Source organism: Panthera pardus, unplaced genomic scaffold (assembly GCF_024362965.1).
Source record: "Panthera pardus isolate Hobbes unplaced genomic scaffold, ASM2436296v1 HiC_scaffold_8, whole genome shotgun sequence".
Lineage (NCBI taxonomy): Eukaryota > Metazoa > Chordata > Mammalia > Carnivora > Felidae > Panthera > Panthera pardus.
This window is the reverse complement of record NW_026527013.1, coordinates 88,750,317-88,767,402: the sequence shown is the minus strand read 5'-3', so window position 1 is coordinate 88,767,402 and position 17,086 is coordinate 88,750,317.

Here is a 17,086-nt window from a genome sequence, read left to right as displayed (position 1 = left end):
TTAACATGGGCAAGAGGGGATTATAGTTAAGAAATAGAGTGAGGGCCAGTCGAAAGAAAATTACTAAGAGGAAACATCATGGATAAGAGGGGATTCTGGTTAAACCAACTTAACAGGATTCTTGAGGAAGTCAGCCCTGGGTAATGAGATAACATCTAGGGATGGTGAAGGATGAGGAAATGATCGGATATCAAGGGTAATCAGACATTGAGGGTGGGGGATCCTGGATAAACTGACTTGACAAGATTCTTTTAAAACTGGGCGATGCAGGTCCTACAGGATGGACTCTGAAGCCCAAGATCAAAGTCTAGTTGAGAAGAGGGTTTAGAGGGACCTAACTAAAGTTGGGTGAAGGAGACAGTCTTTGTCAGTTTGACATCCCAAGGCCCAAGAAGGGGGGTAGTGGTAGAGGATGGAATACAGATGTGCAGCCTCGGGTTTTCACATGTTTATGCTAGGGGCCCCTTGAAGGTCAGGAAGCAAATAGAGTGACTCATGGGACTGATGCCTGATGCATCCATTTACACTCTTGTTCCAGCTCTGCAAATATAATGGACTACCCTAGATTTGGGGATAAGATACACAAAGAGAGTGGACTTGCATGAACCAATGAAAACAATGTGTTGTGAACGGTGAACTATAATCAGCTCAAGCCTCCGTAGCTGAGATTAGGAGGAAAGAGAAAGAGTATTGCGTTTGAGCACACCAATAGGACACAGTAGCTACTGAACTGCTCGTCCGTGGGAAAATCTGCCCCTTCGTGGACAAACATCTCACCATGGATGTTACTGCAGGAAAAGGGCTCCCTTCTTGGCAGGTAGCCATAGCCCAGATTTCCTAAATGAGTACTTTTAGATTGCTTTATTTTCACTGTAATATTGCTTTTATGTTAGTTAATTTTTGAGTGAAATATCCTTATGTGGACTTGCCCAAGATATTGGCCACAATCTGAAATAGAGCTTCTTGGGGGAAAATGTGATGGGAGTTTCAAACTCTGGAACAAAATAAACATGAAAGTCACTAAAACGTACCAATTACTGCACGCATACAATGTGTTAGCTGCTTTGCAAGCATGATCTCAGTTTACGCTCACATCAACACTTAGACATAGGAATTATTATCCACGTTTTTCAGAAGAAGCTAAGACCGGGCAGGGAATAAATGTGTGACCTAAAGTCAGTACAGATACTGTAGAGCTGGTAAGTGGCAGAACTGAGATTCGCATCCTGGCTGTTTGATTCAAAATTCCAAGTTGTGCACAATAACAATACTGACTCTTGGCCCATTTGTAAATTGGACATGTCTATAATAAGTATTCTCATTACTGCTGTATTGAGACTTAGGTTTGTTTTTATGTATTAATTACCAATCATTATGGCAGTTAAACTTCATGGAATATAATCTTTATTAAATCCTTTAAAAGCCTAGTAAAGTAAATACTACTTTAATTTACATTTCCCCATGAAAAAACTCAGAATTCCAGAGATTAAATGAACTTACCAATGGCATTTTATTTTAGCCATACTAACATAGACATGCTTTGTGCCAGTTCTAAATGCTTTAGAAATATAAACTCATTTAATTCCACAGCCTCCTGCGAAACCAGTACTGTTTTCATCCAGATTTTACAAATGAGGAAACTGAGGCACCATAAGAATAAATAACTTGCTTCAGGCCACATGGGGGCAGAGACTGTATTTGAACCCAAGTTAGTTGGCTCTAATCAGTCTGTGCTGTCTCATGCTGCAAACTGATGAAAGCAAGCATTGACTTTCAAGGCCAACCCTTAAACTCTGCTGTAGGAACAGCTATACAACGTTATTACAGTCAAGAAATTATACTTAGGATGACTATTAAAGGACAAAAATAGAACAGTCATGGTATAAGTTTCTATGTTGCTGCATAAGAATTATTAACTGGGTTGGAGCACCTGCATGGCTCAGTTGGTTATGTGTCTGACTCTTGATTTTGGCTCAGGTCATGATCTCATGATTCGTGATATTGAGCCCCACATCCCGCTCTCTGCTCACAGCCTGCTTAGGATCCTCTCTCTCTTCCTTTCTCTCTGCCCCTCCTCCCCTCTCTCTCTCTCAAAAATAAATAAACTTAAAAAAATAATTATTAAATTTTTAACTGGATTCGTTCTCTTTCTTTCAAGATGATGTCTCATTCTTAAGATTTTCTGAATTAATATATTCCCATGGATTTAGAAAATGCAAGCACAGAGATGGTGTGGAATGGCCTGGGACTGGGTGGTAGCTGTGGCACCAAGTTAAAATATTTACGTTCAGGGGCACCTGGGTGGCTCATTTGGTTAAATGTCTGACTTCAGCTCAGGTCATGAACTCACAGTTCATGAGCTCGAGGCCCCCATGGGGCTCTGTGCTGACAGCTCAGAGCCTGGAGCCTGCTTCGGATTCTGTGTCTCCCCCTCTCTCTGCTCCTCCCCCCCCCTCTCAAAAATAACTTAAGATTTAAAAAATATAAGGGGAGGGGAGGTGATGGGTATTTAAGACTGCATCTTTTGGGATGAGCACTGGGTGTTGTATGGAAACCAATTTGACAATAAATTTCATGTATTAAAAAATAAAATAAATAAAATATATATATTTGTGTTCATAAATTCAGTTAATAACATTCTAGTCATTCATTCACATTTGTAAAATTGAAGCCATCCCTTCCATAGATATTTAGTTGCTTTTGTGTTTTAGCATGAGCCTTTCAACTAAAACAGTTGTGGTTTTCAGAGTGAGCATCATATAAATATCAAATTAAGGCTCTTTGCTAAGTCTGAGAGTGTCTGGTGGTTGGAAGTTACTGCTCTTCTGCTTAGAAGTAAGAGCGATAGTGTCTGTAGAGTTTAGGTGAATGATGGCTCCATTTTGGAAGGTATATTAGACAGGAAGCCTCTGCTGGAGGCTGAGAGGACTCAATTCCATTTTTTCTTTTGGCGCAGACTGCTTTCTCTCCAGGGAGCCAAGTCTGTAATGAGGACATAAGTCAGGTAACACTATCAAGTGGAGGAGGCTATGCTTCACTCCAGAACAGCATTGATATATTCTTTGCTGACCAAGGTGCAGGACTGATTACACACAGAAGAGTGGATTCCAAAAGAAAGTTGTAGGCAGTTGCTATCATGTGCATTTACAAAAATAATGAGCTAGAGAGAACAGCTTGTCCTAAGACTTTGACTAGGGGCAAAAATAAAATATATATATATATATATTTTTTTTTTTTTTGAAGTAAAGGGAGTAGTGATCAGTAATAGTCTAATTTATAAGTTTCTGGTGAGTAGAAGCCTGGCAATTTTCCGTGAATATTCTATTCTTTACTTCAAATTGTGTCCTATTCCATTTTATTTGATTTAAGTAATATTTATTATATGAACACATAGTGGATGAATATAGAGTATATAACCATCCGATATTATAAGAAAGAGTGAAGCAACATAGGTTTATTAAACTGTATCTTTTCTTCCCCCTCAGACCTCTTTGTAGAAGTTTCCATGTCATTGTTGAAGTGCAGAGATCCCTAACACAATAGGATCAGACATATTCCATTAGAACGATAATCTCCTTAGAAGCAGGATCTAAATTCTGTGTGTGTGTGTGTGTGTGTGTGTGTGTGTGTGTGTGTGTGCGTGTGTGTGTGTGTAGACATTTACTCATTGTTATTTTTCTGCTTTGAAGATATGTGACGTGAAAAATTAATCTGGCTAGGGAAAAAGAAACAAAAAGTGCATGAAAAAGTATGTTGTTGTTGTTGTTGTTGTTGTTGTTGTTTTTACAAGGATCTAAGTATGCTAGGAATTTGCCAGAGATTTATCTCTTGCTCTTCCTGGAATCATCTCCTATATGATTTCCATAGTTTCCTACAGCCTAGGAAAACTTGTACAATATGATTCCTGGCTATGTCTCCACAGTTTAGACAGTCACAAATGTTCAACCATCTACTCATTTGACTCAATACATACCCTTCCTGGGTAGATGTGAACACACACAGTGAAGAATGGGTATCAAGTACATGCTTAGTTGTGTATCATACTCATTTGTATACAAGAACAGTGTGATATTGACATCAAATTACTTTCATCTTTGATTCTATTACATGAGTCTCTTTTGGGTCTTCCTACTATCATGCCATTCTCTGTAAAGTCTTTAGTCTTTTTTCAGCTTCTGCTTATCTTGTCTAGTTCTTAAATTCTGACATACCACAGGGAAGACTCAATTATCTGAAGCCATATCCCTTTGGTTCAAATTCACGCTCTACTCTAGGAGAGCTATTTGACTTTAGGAAAGTTATTTATCCTTTATGTGGTCCACCTGTGTATTGAGGGTAACACCAGTGTTATAATATGTTCAATATAAGTATTATCTATGATTATTATTCCCCACAGGCAACTTATTTTATGCCTTCGGCTCTGCCTGCCATTTCTATGCCAAAGATTCCCAAATAGGCATCTTGTATGAGGACTCTTCTCCTCAGCTCCAGAATGTTATGCTAAAATTTCTGTTAGCTACCACTTTCTGGATTTACCATTCATCTCAAAGTAACATAAGTAAATCTAAACACATGACCTCATATTTTTTATTTTGGTGGATGGCAACATCCAAAATTTTCCCTCTCCTCATTTTGATCCCACATCTAGTATCAACTGTTATTATCAATATACCTTCCTGGTGTAGATTCTTTTTTACTAAAGACCTTATTTTTTTAGAGCAGCTATAGGTTTATTATAAAATTGAGAGGAAGGTATAAAGATCACCCATGTACTCCCTTCCCATATGTATGCACAGCCTCCCCCATTATCAGCATCACTGATCAGAATGGTGCATTTTTCACCAAGGATGAACCTCCATCATAATCACCCAAAGTTCATAGTTCACTTTAGGGTTCACTCATGGTGATGTGCATTCTATGGGTTTGGACAAATATATAATGAAATATACATCAGTACATTATACAGAGCTTTTTCACTGCCTTAAAATCTTCTGTGTTCTACATATTCTTCTCTCCCCATCACCCTCTACCCCTGACAACCAATGATTTTATTACCATCTCCGTATTTTGCCTTTTCCAGAATGTCATCTAGTTGGAATTATACAGTATATAATCTTCTCAGATTGGCTTTTTTCACTTCGTAATATACACTTCAGTTTTTTCCATGTATGTCATGGCTTGATAGCTATTGTCTTAGTAGCTGAATGATACTCTGTTGTCTGGATGTACCATGGTTTATTTGTCTCTTCACCTACTGAAGGACATCTTGCTTGCTCCCACATTTTGGCAATCGTGTACAAAGCTCCTATAAACATCGGTGTGCAGATTTGGGGGTGGATGTGAATTTTCAACTCTTTTGGGTAAGTACCAAGGGATGCAATTGCTGGATCATATGATAAAATATGCTGAATTTTGTAAGAAACCATCAAACTGTTTTCCAGTGTGCCTGTACCATTTTGAATTCCCAGCAGGAATGAGTGAGAGTTCCTGTTGTTCCATTTCTTCATCAGTATTTGGTGTTGTCTGTGTTCGAGATTTTGACCATTCTAATAGGTATGTAGTAGTATCCTACTGTTGGATTCTTTATAGGGCTGAAAAACCAAAGTATGATCCCAGAGAAAGGGAATATGTAAAGGCTAGCACTATTTTTAAGTTATATGGGACAGTTAAAAGAATTTGAAGACAGATCTTGACAATGTAGAGAGGAAAACACATGCTGAGGAGTAACATCCCTGGAGACAGATGGAAGAAAAAAGCTTCTGCTCCCTTATATTGCATACTATTAGGTTTTTTGAGGACCCAGAAACCCATACTATTGAATCACAAGAAAGTAAAATAAATAGGTTCCTTTCATGTACAGCTAAACCTCCACTGGAATTTGATCTATTTTTTCTAGAATAAGTGTCTGTGATACTATCATCAAAACTTCTTTTTTATAATAAACAGTCATAAATTCATTCCCTGTGAAAGTATGATAACAATATAATTATTGTACAAGATTGGTAAATTAGTCCAAATTTTATCTTGGTTTAAAAATAACAGTTCTCACTAATGGCAATAATCAGATTTTGCTTTCTCAGTTATCTTCAGTTTGGTAAAAGTATTCTTACTATTCAATTTACCACATAGTTTATAAGATGTCCAGAGGAAAGTTCCAAAAGTCCTTTACATAAGAACATTATCTGCCTCTCAATCCATAAAAGTTACAATTCCACTCTAGTTTTATTTACTGAGCTAAGTGCTCCCATAATAGGCTTTATCACTGATACCTTCCTCTAATAAAACAATAATTTTGTCAATTATTGAAATATTTAACTTGATTAATAACAAAACTCCATATTTATAAAAGGGGCTTCTATCGATTCTTTGTTCGGAGTATGCAGTAGATACAAAAACACCAGACTCAGATTGAATTTGCAGTCATGGCAATGAAGGGAAACATGATGGGTCAACTTGAGCTGCTTGATTATATTTGGTGGCAATAATCAAAGATTTAAACAAAATCATCCAACTTATATAGATTCCTATCAGTCTTGTATCATTTGATTTATATTGAAAGTATACATGTGTATTTGGCGAGATAAATATAAACAAAGAATAAAACACAGCAGCTTCGATAGTTTAGGATAATATACTTGATTATAAATTCGTTAGACAAAATAGCTCTTTAATATATTCTAAAATAATAAGGAGATAATACAATTTAATATAGAGAAGTATGTTTAATGATGATCATATAGTGGTGATATGTACACATATTTGAAGTATGTTATGTAGCAGGAAAATGACCCTGGAAAGCAGAGTCTTTTTTCTTTCTTTCTTTTTTTTTTTTTTTTAATTTATAAAGGAGGGTTTTTTTTTAATGTTTGTATTTATTTTTGAGACAGAGACAGAGCATGAGCAGGGGAAGGGCAGAGAGAGAGGGAGACACAGAATCTGAAGCAGGCTCCGGGCTCTGAGCTGTCAGCACAGAGCCCGACGTGGGGCTCAAACTCACAGACTGTGAGATCATGACCTGAGCTGAAGTTGGACACCCAACCAACTGAGCCACCCAGGAGACCCATGGAAAGCAGAGTCTTGATGCTATTCTGGGAATTGACACTAACAGATCATGGACACATCACTTCTATTATCTCTGCCAGATTTCTTTCATGAACATGATAATGTTGGTATAGATGTGTTGCCCAAATAGTGCTTTTTGAAATATTCCTCTAGAAATTTTAACAGGTCATTGAAAAGGGGTTGATTGATCACATATGTTTGGGAAATAGTGTTTTTTATATCCTGTCTTGAAAATTCACAGTGCATATTTGAAAATGAAAGACTCTAAATAAATTAAGGTTGTGATTTACTTTTTTGGAGGGAACAATTGTTTAACAAAGTTAATTGAATTTGGATCACATTTTTATGTTACCTTTATACACATTTAGAATCTAGATACCTTCTAAAGTCTTTCCATTTTTTAAAAACCATAATTATATCTCAGAAATCATTGAAGTAACATGCCAGATAAAAAGAAATAAGTCTTTATCAATCTCATCTAAGCTAGTGAGCAATGGCAGAAATAAAGATTTTGATGCATTTTGTCTTTACCAGACATTCACGGTTACAGAAGTATGGACTCTCTATTTCACTGGTAAAATGTATTTTTCTGAGCACAGCATTACAATGCCTTCATTCCTTTACTCCACATTCATTGAGATCAAGGGTCAGTGATAAGGATTTTCTGGGTGAGAGGAGGAAGGCAATTTGAAGTATAACATTAGATTAATATCTACTGATGAAATCTTTCCTTAGGAACAGGTCAGCAGGCTTGTAAGTTGGCTAAATGGTCATATCTTAGCTATGCCTGTTTGAAATGCTGGGCTCTGTTTCAGGAGAACACCTGAGGCTTTCCCTTACCAAAGGGTATCGACAATATCTTTAAGTCTATTTACTACACAGTCTGTTTCCCTCTCATTTGGAAAGAAAATGTCTGAGAGTTTGGGCTTGATAAAAGTTTGCAGAAATTACAACCATTTACATGTAAAAAAAATTAAATACACATTATGGAAAATGTACCTTTTCTCTTTGAGTCTTTAGAAATCACATACGTTTCTCCATCTTAAGATAGTGAAATGACTACTCTCTAAACCAACTGGCCTTCCCTCCCTGCTGTTCCCATGGAAATTATTAACAAGATATACAAATAGGAAAAAGCTACATCAGTGCAGAAAACTAATAAAATCTATCACTGAAGACCACTAGAAAACGAGTCTTTGTTATATCTAGATGGATGGGATAAGTTTAAAGGATAGCGTGGAAAAAACTCTTGGGATTATCCCTTATATTATTGTACTTGGAGATAAATGGCACAAAAGGGCAGTAATATCGCTGAGACAAAATGGAAACCGTGAAGAGGAAGTTAAAGTTCATGGGATCATCAGTCCAAAAAGGAGATACTTGGGGGCTATCCTGTGAATTGTGTGGCCAAACCAGGCAGAGTGCAGATCCCTACAACACGCATTTATGCTACAGGAGAGCTTCATAGGAGCAAATCTGCATGGTGTATACAGTAGTCAGTGACCATTAGATTGGAGGGTAAATAAAATTAGTTGAATAAAAGGGCAATAAAACACAGAGTAGATATACAGTTGCCCCATGAACAACATGGATTTGAATTGTATGGGTCCCCTTATATGTGTTTTTTTACAGTAGAGTACTGTAAATATATTTTGTCTTCCTTATGATTTCCTTAATAACATTTTCTTTTGTCTACTTTGTTGTAAGAATATATTATATAATACAAAATATATAATTAATTGACTATTATTGGTAAGGCTTCTAGTCAGTGGTAGGCCATTAGTTGTTAAGTTTGGGAGGAGTCAGAAGTTATACATGGATTTTCAACTGTACAAGAGATTGGTATCCCTAACCCCTGTTTTGTTTAAGTGTCAACTATATTTTATAAGGGTGCCTGGTAGATGAGGGAGCAGGAGGTGAATCCAGCCCACATACTTAGTGCCAAGATGTAGGTCTTACCAAGTGGGTGCTGCATCTACCTAGAGGAAGGGTAACATTTTTACCTCACAAAACTGCCATCTGTCCAGAAGATACAAAAGTCAGGGTAGGCTAATATCAGACCTCAAGAAAAGCATATTTCAAGTGAAGTTTTCATAGACAATATTGGTGCTTCCCATGCAGTGGGCCACAGCACACGCAGATGTTCAAAAACTCAACTGCATATCCTTTCAGCATCCCTTAAGACCTAGGGTAGGCTGGAACCCTAGGGGTCATTCCTTTCCAGCTCAAGAAACCATATCTGTTTATCCCTGCTTGCCATACATTTCCTAAGCCTGCTGTGCCATGAAAAAGGTGTGAAAGCACTGGCCATGAACAATTTACATATTCAATCAACTACTAATTATCATTTTCCCATGATGTGCTTTGTTCTGGAGAATAGCTGGACAAAAGAGCCAAGAGCCCTCCATGCATTCTTTATTCCCCTACATGACAATATCTTTTGCAACGTGTTCCTAATGTTACTCTTCATCCTACTAACATGTAGCTCTTCTTCATAACCCCTAGCATCTTAATCCATAGGATCACAAAGTTCCAGATGTCATCATCATTAACCTGAAGAGTGATAATTAATTCGTTAACTGTGCAGTGTGAGTGCATGTGTGTGAGTGAATATGCATTATGAATATGTGTGTTGGGTAAGATAAGGATTAATACTAAAAAAAATAATGCATCTCAAAAGTGTAGCTCAGGTCAGTACAATTTGAGTGTTGAGTATCTCTAGAAAGTTTCCAGACAGAAACCAGTAGAGGAGGAGCAGAGACAGAGGGAGACACAGAGGCCGAAGCAGGCTCCAGGCTCTGAGCTGTCAGCACAGAGCCTGGCGTGGGGCTCGAACTCTTGAACCATGAGATCGTGACCTGAGCTGAAGTTGGCCACTTAACCGACTGAACCACCCAAGCACCGCCCCCCACTTAAATTTTCATACGTGAATGTAGAGCTCCACTTAGCCCTATTTTGGGATTTTTTTAAAATAGAAGTTATGTTCAGATGTTTTTAGCAAATTCTGAATATAAACTCATTATTTCATTACTGTTCTTTCCCTACTAGTCTGCTGTCTTTGTTCTGCTCCTTTTTGTGGACTACTATTCAGTTTTCCTGTTTATCGTAATGTACCCAGCACAGTGCTTGACACATCATGGATGTTGAATTAATGTAATTCTCACTTTTCTTACAGTTTCTATTTGAGTTCATCTTTTCTTAAGTTTTCTCTCTCCTATATAGTCTACCAAAATTTTTTTTTCTCCACACAACATTCTGTATATAAACTGAGCTGACATTTTTCACAATTCTAGGCTTCATCATATTTGCAAATTAAAGACTATGTCAACTTCAATTGTACTTTCAATATACTAAAGGCCTAGTGACTGTCACTCAAAACAAATATATTAGGCCAATTTTTTTGGAAAAACTATCAAATCCATAATACTTCTTTCTGAGTGTGGTTCTGTTCTAATATTTACTCCTGAAGTGAGAAGCCGCAATTAATTGGACCTGGGTCTTTTCCTCTCACACATCTCTTTACTTACCACTTGTCCAAATTCTATATTAGGAAGGGAGACAGGGAGCAGAGGTAAAGGCCTCTTTCCAAGTTTTCAAACCTTCCCCCTGCGTGCCCTTGAGAACTAAGGCTCAAAATTATGTAGATGCTGTTCCCTTTGAGATAAAAGGAGATACTGTTACCCCACGTGGTGAATAAATCATAATAAATCTAAGACACAGAACAAGATGAGCATTAGCAAGAGACCAGTGAGCAAGTTTGAAAAATGAGGATTAGCCAATTGCTCCCTAATGTCAAACCAGGATCCAGTAGAAATAATCATTCTGGCATCTGACAGAGGAAGGTCAAAGGTCAGGATTTGATGTCACCATAGTCTGATTTCCCAACTTCATTGAGCAGGTGCTTAATAAAGCATGATTATTTGTTATGTTTAAAGAGTGCAGAACAAAGCATGATGTAGAATGATTCCAGCTCTGTTATTCTGGTGAGAACACTGTAACCTTTCTGTGAATGACAGTTACCTAGGGTCATTACTTTGTCAGAGTTGATCTCTTTGCCTCAAAGTATGGAACGCAAAACTATTATATTACATGAAACTACTAATGTCACTGATGCATCTTCAGTGATTATAAAGAAGAAAGAATTTAAGGTCAGCAGAAAGAGCCCAGAATGACTGGGTGATTAGATAAAAACGTGTTTTACTGAGACATGTAAGTGCAAAGGTTGTGTACAACTGGCAGAATTTTTCACACAGTTTATTCATAGAAAGAAAGAGAATGAGAGCAAGAAGGAGATTGAGAGCAAGAAAGAGAAAGAGAGAGAAAGAGAGAAAGGATCTTTTCACAACACAATCAATGCTGACTCTTCTAAGAAGTTTCAGTTAGTGAAGACATCATTAAACATAACAAACCTAATATCAGGAGTTTAAAACATTGCTTACTAGGCCCATTTCCTTATCCTTCTGTCTCCTTCTCTTTTTGTTCTTAGAAGTCATTTAAGTTAACAAATTTAATACTTAAACAATTAGAAAGGTCAGAAGCTCAGGAATCAGAACAACTGTCTACATTTGAATCCCATGTTCCCCACTTAATGCACCAATCTTTTTAAGCATGTTTGTTAACCTCTTTGTATCTCTGTTACTTTGAAAAAAAATTTTTTGATGTTTATTTATTTTTGAGAGAGACAGAGACAGAGCGTAAACCAGGGAGGGGCAGAGAGAGGGAGACAGAGAGTCCGAAACAAGCTCCAGGCTCTGAGCTGTCAGCACAGAGCCTGATGCAGGGCTCGAACCCATGAACCATGAGATCATGAACTGAGCCTAAGTCAGATGCTTAACCGACTGAGCCACCTAGGCATCCCTGTATCTCTGTTACTTTGAAATAACAATACACAATTATGAGAATTAACAAGTGACAATCTTTGTAAAATAAATACTTGTTGAAAACTTAACCGACACTCAAGCACACTGGTCTCTATGCCTCCTGGTATTTATGCCCTTGTGTATTTCCCTTGCACCTTGAATCTGTGCTGGCTCTGAGACTCACTTTAAACAACAGCATGCAGGGGCGCCTGGGTGGCGCAGTCGGTTAAGCGTCCGACTTCAGCCAGGTCACGATCTCGCGGTCCGTGAGTTCGAGCCCCGCGTCAGGCTCTGGGCTGATGGCTCGGAGCCTGGAGCCTGCTTCCGATTCTGTGTCTCCCTCTCTCTCTGCCCCTCCCCCGTTCATGCTTTGTCTCTCTCTGTCCCAAAAATAAAATAAAAAACGTTGAAAAAAAAAAAATAAACAACAGCATGCAGCAGACATAACACTGTACAAGTCTCAGATCTAAGCCTTGCAAAGGCCTGGCAGTTTCTACCTTTGAGTCTTTGGGGGACCTGAACTATCATGCACTAAATGTGACCACTGTGCTGGAGAGACCATCTGGAGAGACCACATAGAGAGGAAATGTGGAGGGAGAGCCCTGAGGCCATACAAAAGGAGAGAGAGGCCTGGCTGGCCATCCCAGTATCCCAGCTCAGCTCTGCCTTTCAGCTCTTCCAGCCTGGGAGCCAGACCTGTGATGGGGCCACGTTTTACGGTCCAGCCTCAGTGGTTCTCTAACACTGTCAGCATGAGAGACATAAAGAAAGACCAGGAAATGACTACAAGGGCAACTCAAAGAATTATGAGATAAAGTAAACTGTTGTTATGTTGAGGCACTGATTTGGGAGAAGAAAGTTTCTTATATATAGATAGCAGAAAGAGGCAATAAGGAAAAGGTGGGTGTTCTGTTCAGTGTGGTAGCATACTACCAAAAAATATTATAATATATGTTATCAATTGTATATCAATTACTTATTGAAATGATAATATTTTGTTTATATTAGGCTACATGAAATAAAATGTATTATTAATATCAATCTCACCTATTTCTTTGTACTGTGTGAAATTTGTCTTCTAGAAAAATTAAAATTACACAAGTGTTTGGCATTGTATTTCTATTTGACAGAATAGTTATAAAGAGTTAAACCTAGAATTGGTTTTAGAATAGACTTTGCTTTTGAGAAGAGGTTTAGATCCCATATACCCTGCACCCAGTTTCTACTATGAACATTTTATATTAGTGTGGCTCATTTATTACAATGAATAGATTAATACTAATATATTATCATTAACTAAGTTCCATTCTTTATTCAGATTTCCTTAGTTGTCATATAATGGCCTTCATCTATTCTAGGATCTTATCCAGGATACGATATTACATTTAGTCATTTTGTCTTCTTAGACTCTTCTTGGCTGTCACAGTTTCTCAAACATTCTTTGTTTTTAATGACTCAGGTGGATTGATTAATGGCCCTTGGGATATAGTCCCATGTCCCAATCCCTAATGCCTGAGAATGTGACTTTATTTGGAAATAGGTTGTTTTTATTTTTATATGTAATTAATATATAAGTAAGCTGAGGATCCTTCAGATGAGACTGTCCTGGGTTATGGGGGTGGACTCTCAATCCAATGATGAGTGTTCTTACAAGAGACGAATAAAGTGGAGATAAACAGACAGAAGAGGAAGAAGCAATGCAAACACAGAGGTGGGAGTGATGCATCCACAAGCACAGGAATGCCAACAACTACCAGAAGCTGGAAGAGTCAAGGGACAGAATTTCTCCCAGAACCTCTGAAGGGAGCACAGCCCTCCCAACACATTTGGAAAACAATGACTTTGACCGTTGTGATAGTACTGGTCAGGTATTTTCTCCCATGCCCCTTATAAAATTCATCTGGTGTTTTTCTCATAGTTAGCATTCTTGGAAGGAAGATTGGAGAGATGAAGTGCCATTTTCTCATATTGCATCAAATGTACATGCTGTCAACATGATTTGTTGATATCACTGTTGGTTTTGACCTTGAACCTCTAGGTCAGAAAATGTTTCTCTTTTATGAAGATACTATTTCCCCCCAACCTCCTTCTCCATATTGTAACCTTTGGGAGGAATTTTGACAAGCCTGTTTAAAACTGATAATCAACTGGGGTGACTGGGTGTCTCAGTCAGTTGAGAGTCCTGTTTTGGCTCAGGTCATGATCTTACGGTTTGTGAGTTTGAGCCCTGCATCGGGCTCCCTGCTGTCAGTGCAGAGCCTACTTTGGATCCTCTGTTCCCCTCGCTCTCTGCTCCTCCCCCATTAGCATTCTCTCTCTCAAAAATAGATAAAACATTTATAAAAAAAAAAAACTGACAACAACTTATAATCAATTGGAGGGAAGAAATAGCCATGAAAGCTCCTTAGAGGGAGCATAGATACTGGTGACTACTGGTCAAGGACAAAAACAGAACAATAGCAACCACAGTGCAAAATTGGTAAGGCCACATTCAAAAATTAGGAGACCTTTATTCTTCTGAAATAAGAAGAAATAAATAAAGGAGAGGTAAGGAGATAGAAATATTGACTAGGTAATGCAAAGGAAAGTTAAAGACCTCATAGATAAAGGCCCCTTCTCAAGAAAGTACATTTCAATTCAATGCAAAAAACATTGAGACATATTATATACCAGACACTGAACTTGTACCCTGAAGAATCCAAATTTAGCGAGATTGAAATTTAGCAAGATTGAATTTCTGTCTTAAGATATTTATCATTTGAAAATGAAGGATATCATATGAATAAGGTATAAAAATAAACACAGCAATGTAGGATATTTTTAAAAGGCAATAGCATTCACATCCATCTAAAACTCAGGAAAGTTTCCAAAGATCAGCTGGTATTTGAGAGAAAACCCACTAAACCACAAAACCTGACATGGTAGCATGACCTAAAAATAATTGTCAAAATAGTTCTCAACTTTGCAGGTTCTGACATGCTGTTTGTCACTGACCCAGAATTGATTAGACTTGGGGATGGAACTCAAGCCAAGAAAAATCATAAAAATATAAACCAGGATGAAAAGTATTAATTATTATGGGAGCTAAAACTATCAGACAGGTTGAATGTGGAAAAAATTGTATGAAAAATTTAAGTGATAAAAGATTGCTTGATGAGCCTTGAATGGGAGGATAGAGTATTCGTTATTTACATGGGTTCAGATATAAAGGCATTAACCTGGCAAGCTTCAGTTCCACGGTCTATAAAAAATGAGACTAGAAATAGCTCCTGTATCAAAGGATCAAATGAAGTAAGTCATGCTTAGCACAGGGTCTGGAACATAATCAACTCCCAGGAATTATTACCATTCCTATGACCATTATTATTTGCTTAGCCATTGTGTTCCTTCCCCATCCTGGTTTCCTTCAATATGGCAGCAGCTCATACCCATTCATGTTCCTCTAGTAGCTCGCAAAGTGTTTGGCACCAAGAAAACATGAAATATGTGAGCTTAGTCTACTTAATTATGGAAAAGTTGGTTGTATCAAGGAACAAGAAGTAGAAGTGATTTAGAGGGCTGATAGAAACAATGTGTTTCAAACCAATCTGATCTTTTAAAAAAAAAGTTAAAAATGAAGACATTATCCATTACAAATGTCTTGTGAAAGGCCATTTTAATGTTCATGAATATGTACATTTAAAAAATATACACGTGACAAAGCTACAGTTCCCTTTGCAGCAGCACTGGGTCCTGCTCTTGATCACATGAAAAGAATTAAAGACAAGCATGAGGGAGTGGGGGGTGGGGTGGTTTGTGGTTTGGAGACTTGGTTGTTATTTATAAGTAGAAAATGGAAGAGAAGGTGTCATAAACTGAAACTAGGGAGGTCTAATACTAACTAAGTCACAGGGTTGTCTCTGTGGACTGAGTTAAGCCCCTTAACAACTTCTCTGTTTTATTTTCTCCATCTGTTTTACCAGGCTATTGGGAGGATTATTTAGTTAATGTTGAAGACTATATTTATCAATTCCACAAAATGTCTGTTATTTAATGATGAGAGAACACTAAGCGACGCTGTGGGAGTATCACAGGGGCGAGCAACAGTGCTATTGTCAGCTGAGTCCTTCAGAGACCCACAGGACAAAATATGATATGCAGTTCTCAAGCATTTGGAATTGTGTTTCAATAATTATTTCTCCTTCTTGCTCCCCCAAGTCAATTGGGTTTTCCACTTTGTGGGCTTGACAAGCAATTTGTTTTTTATGGTGGTAGAATTTTTGAGTGGTCTCAACATTATCCCCAAAGTGATTTCTCGAAACAGAAATTACAGTGACACAATGCACTACAAAGTGATAACCTTTTTTTTTTTCCCTGCATATTCTGAATGTGAATGCTTCACTGCAACTTTGAATCTCATCAAAGAGTTTTGTTCTTCCTTTAGTGACAGAAACAGTCTCATTTTTAGTAATCCAATCCTAAACTACAGACTGGGAAGTCCTCAATGTATCACATTTAAATATAATTTTTCTATAGGATATACAATACGGAGAAATTCTGAATGAGAAATAATCACATATGCTGACTGCTTCAAGGAGAAAAGAATTTCCTTTGTGAATCAGCGTTTGCAAACAGTCTGCATTTTAACAATTCCATAATAGATCTCATTCTGAGTCAGCTTTAGCATACTTTGATTTCTAGTTGTGGAACACTATCTCAGTACCTCGTAATGTGCAACTATACACAAATCTTCTTACTTGAGAAGAGGACCATAGGGAAGAAAAATATGCCAAGGCACTCTTAATCAGCATACAATACATCAGTCTTACAATAAGGCCTAGTAAATAAAATCCCCTCTAAAATGAAACCTCCGTATGAGGTAAATCAGTTCTTTCAGGTCAGTAGGGTAACATTTGGTAAATTACCTCTGTTCCTTCCTACCACAAGAGATTGATATTACTTCACATATGTGGGCTAGTAATGCTCACCACGCATCAAACTCTTCTGAATTGCTCTAAGGATCATGCCCGGTTTGAATAAGACTGAAAATATTATTAATGGATAATTTAGACTTTAGGCCTCAGGCTGGATTCATGCTGTTACTCGGTCAGGATACTGGCACTCTCCCTCCTTTAATTTATGTTTGCACAACAGTGACATGAGCTAAGCTCGAATATCCTTCCAGA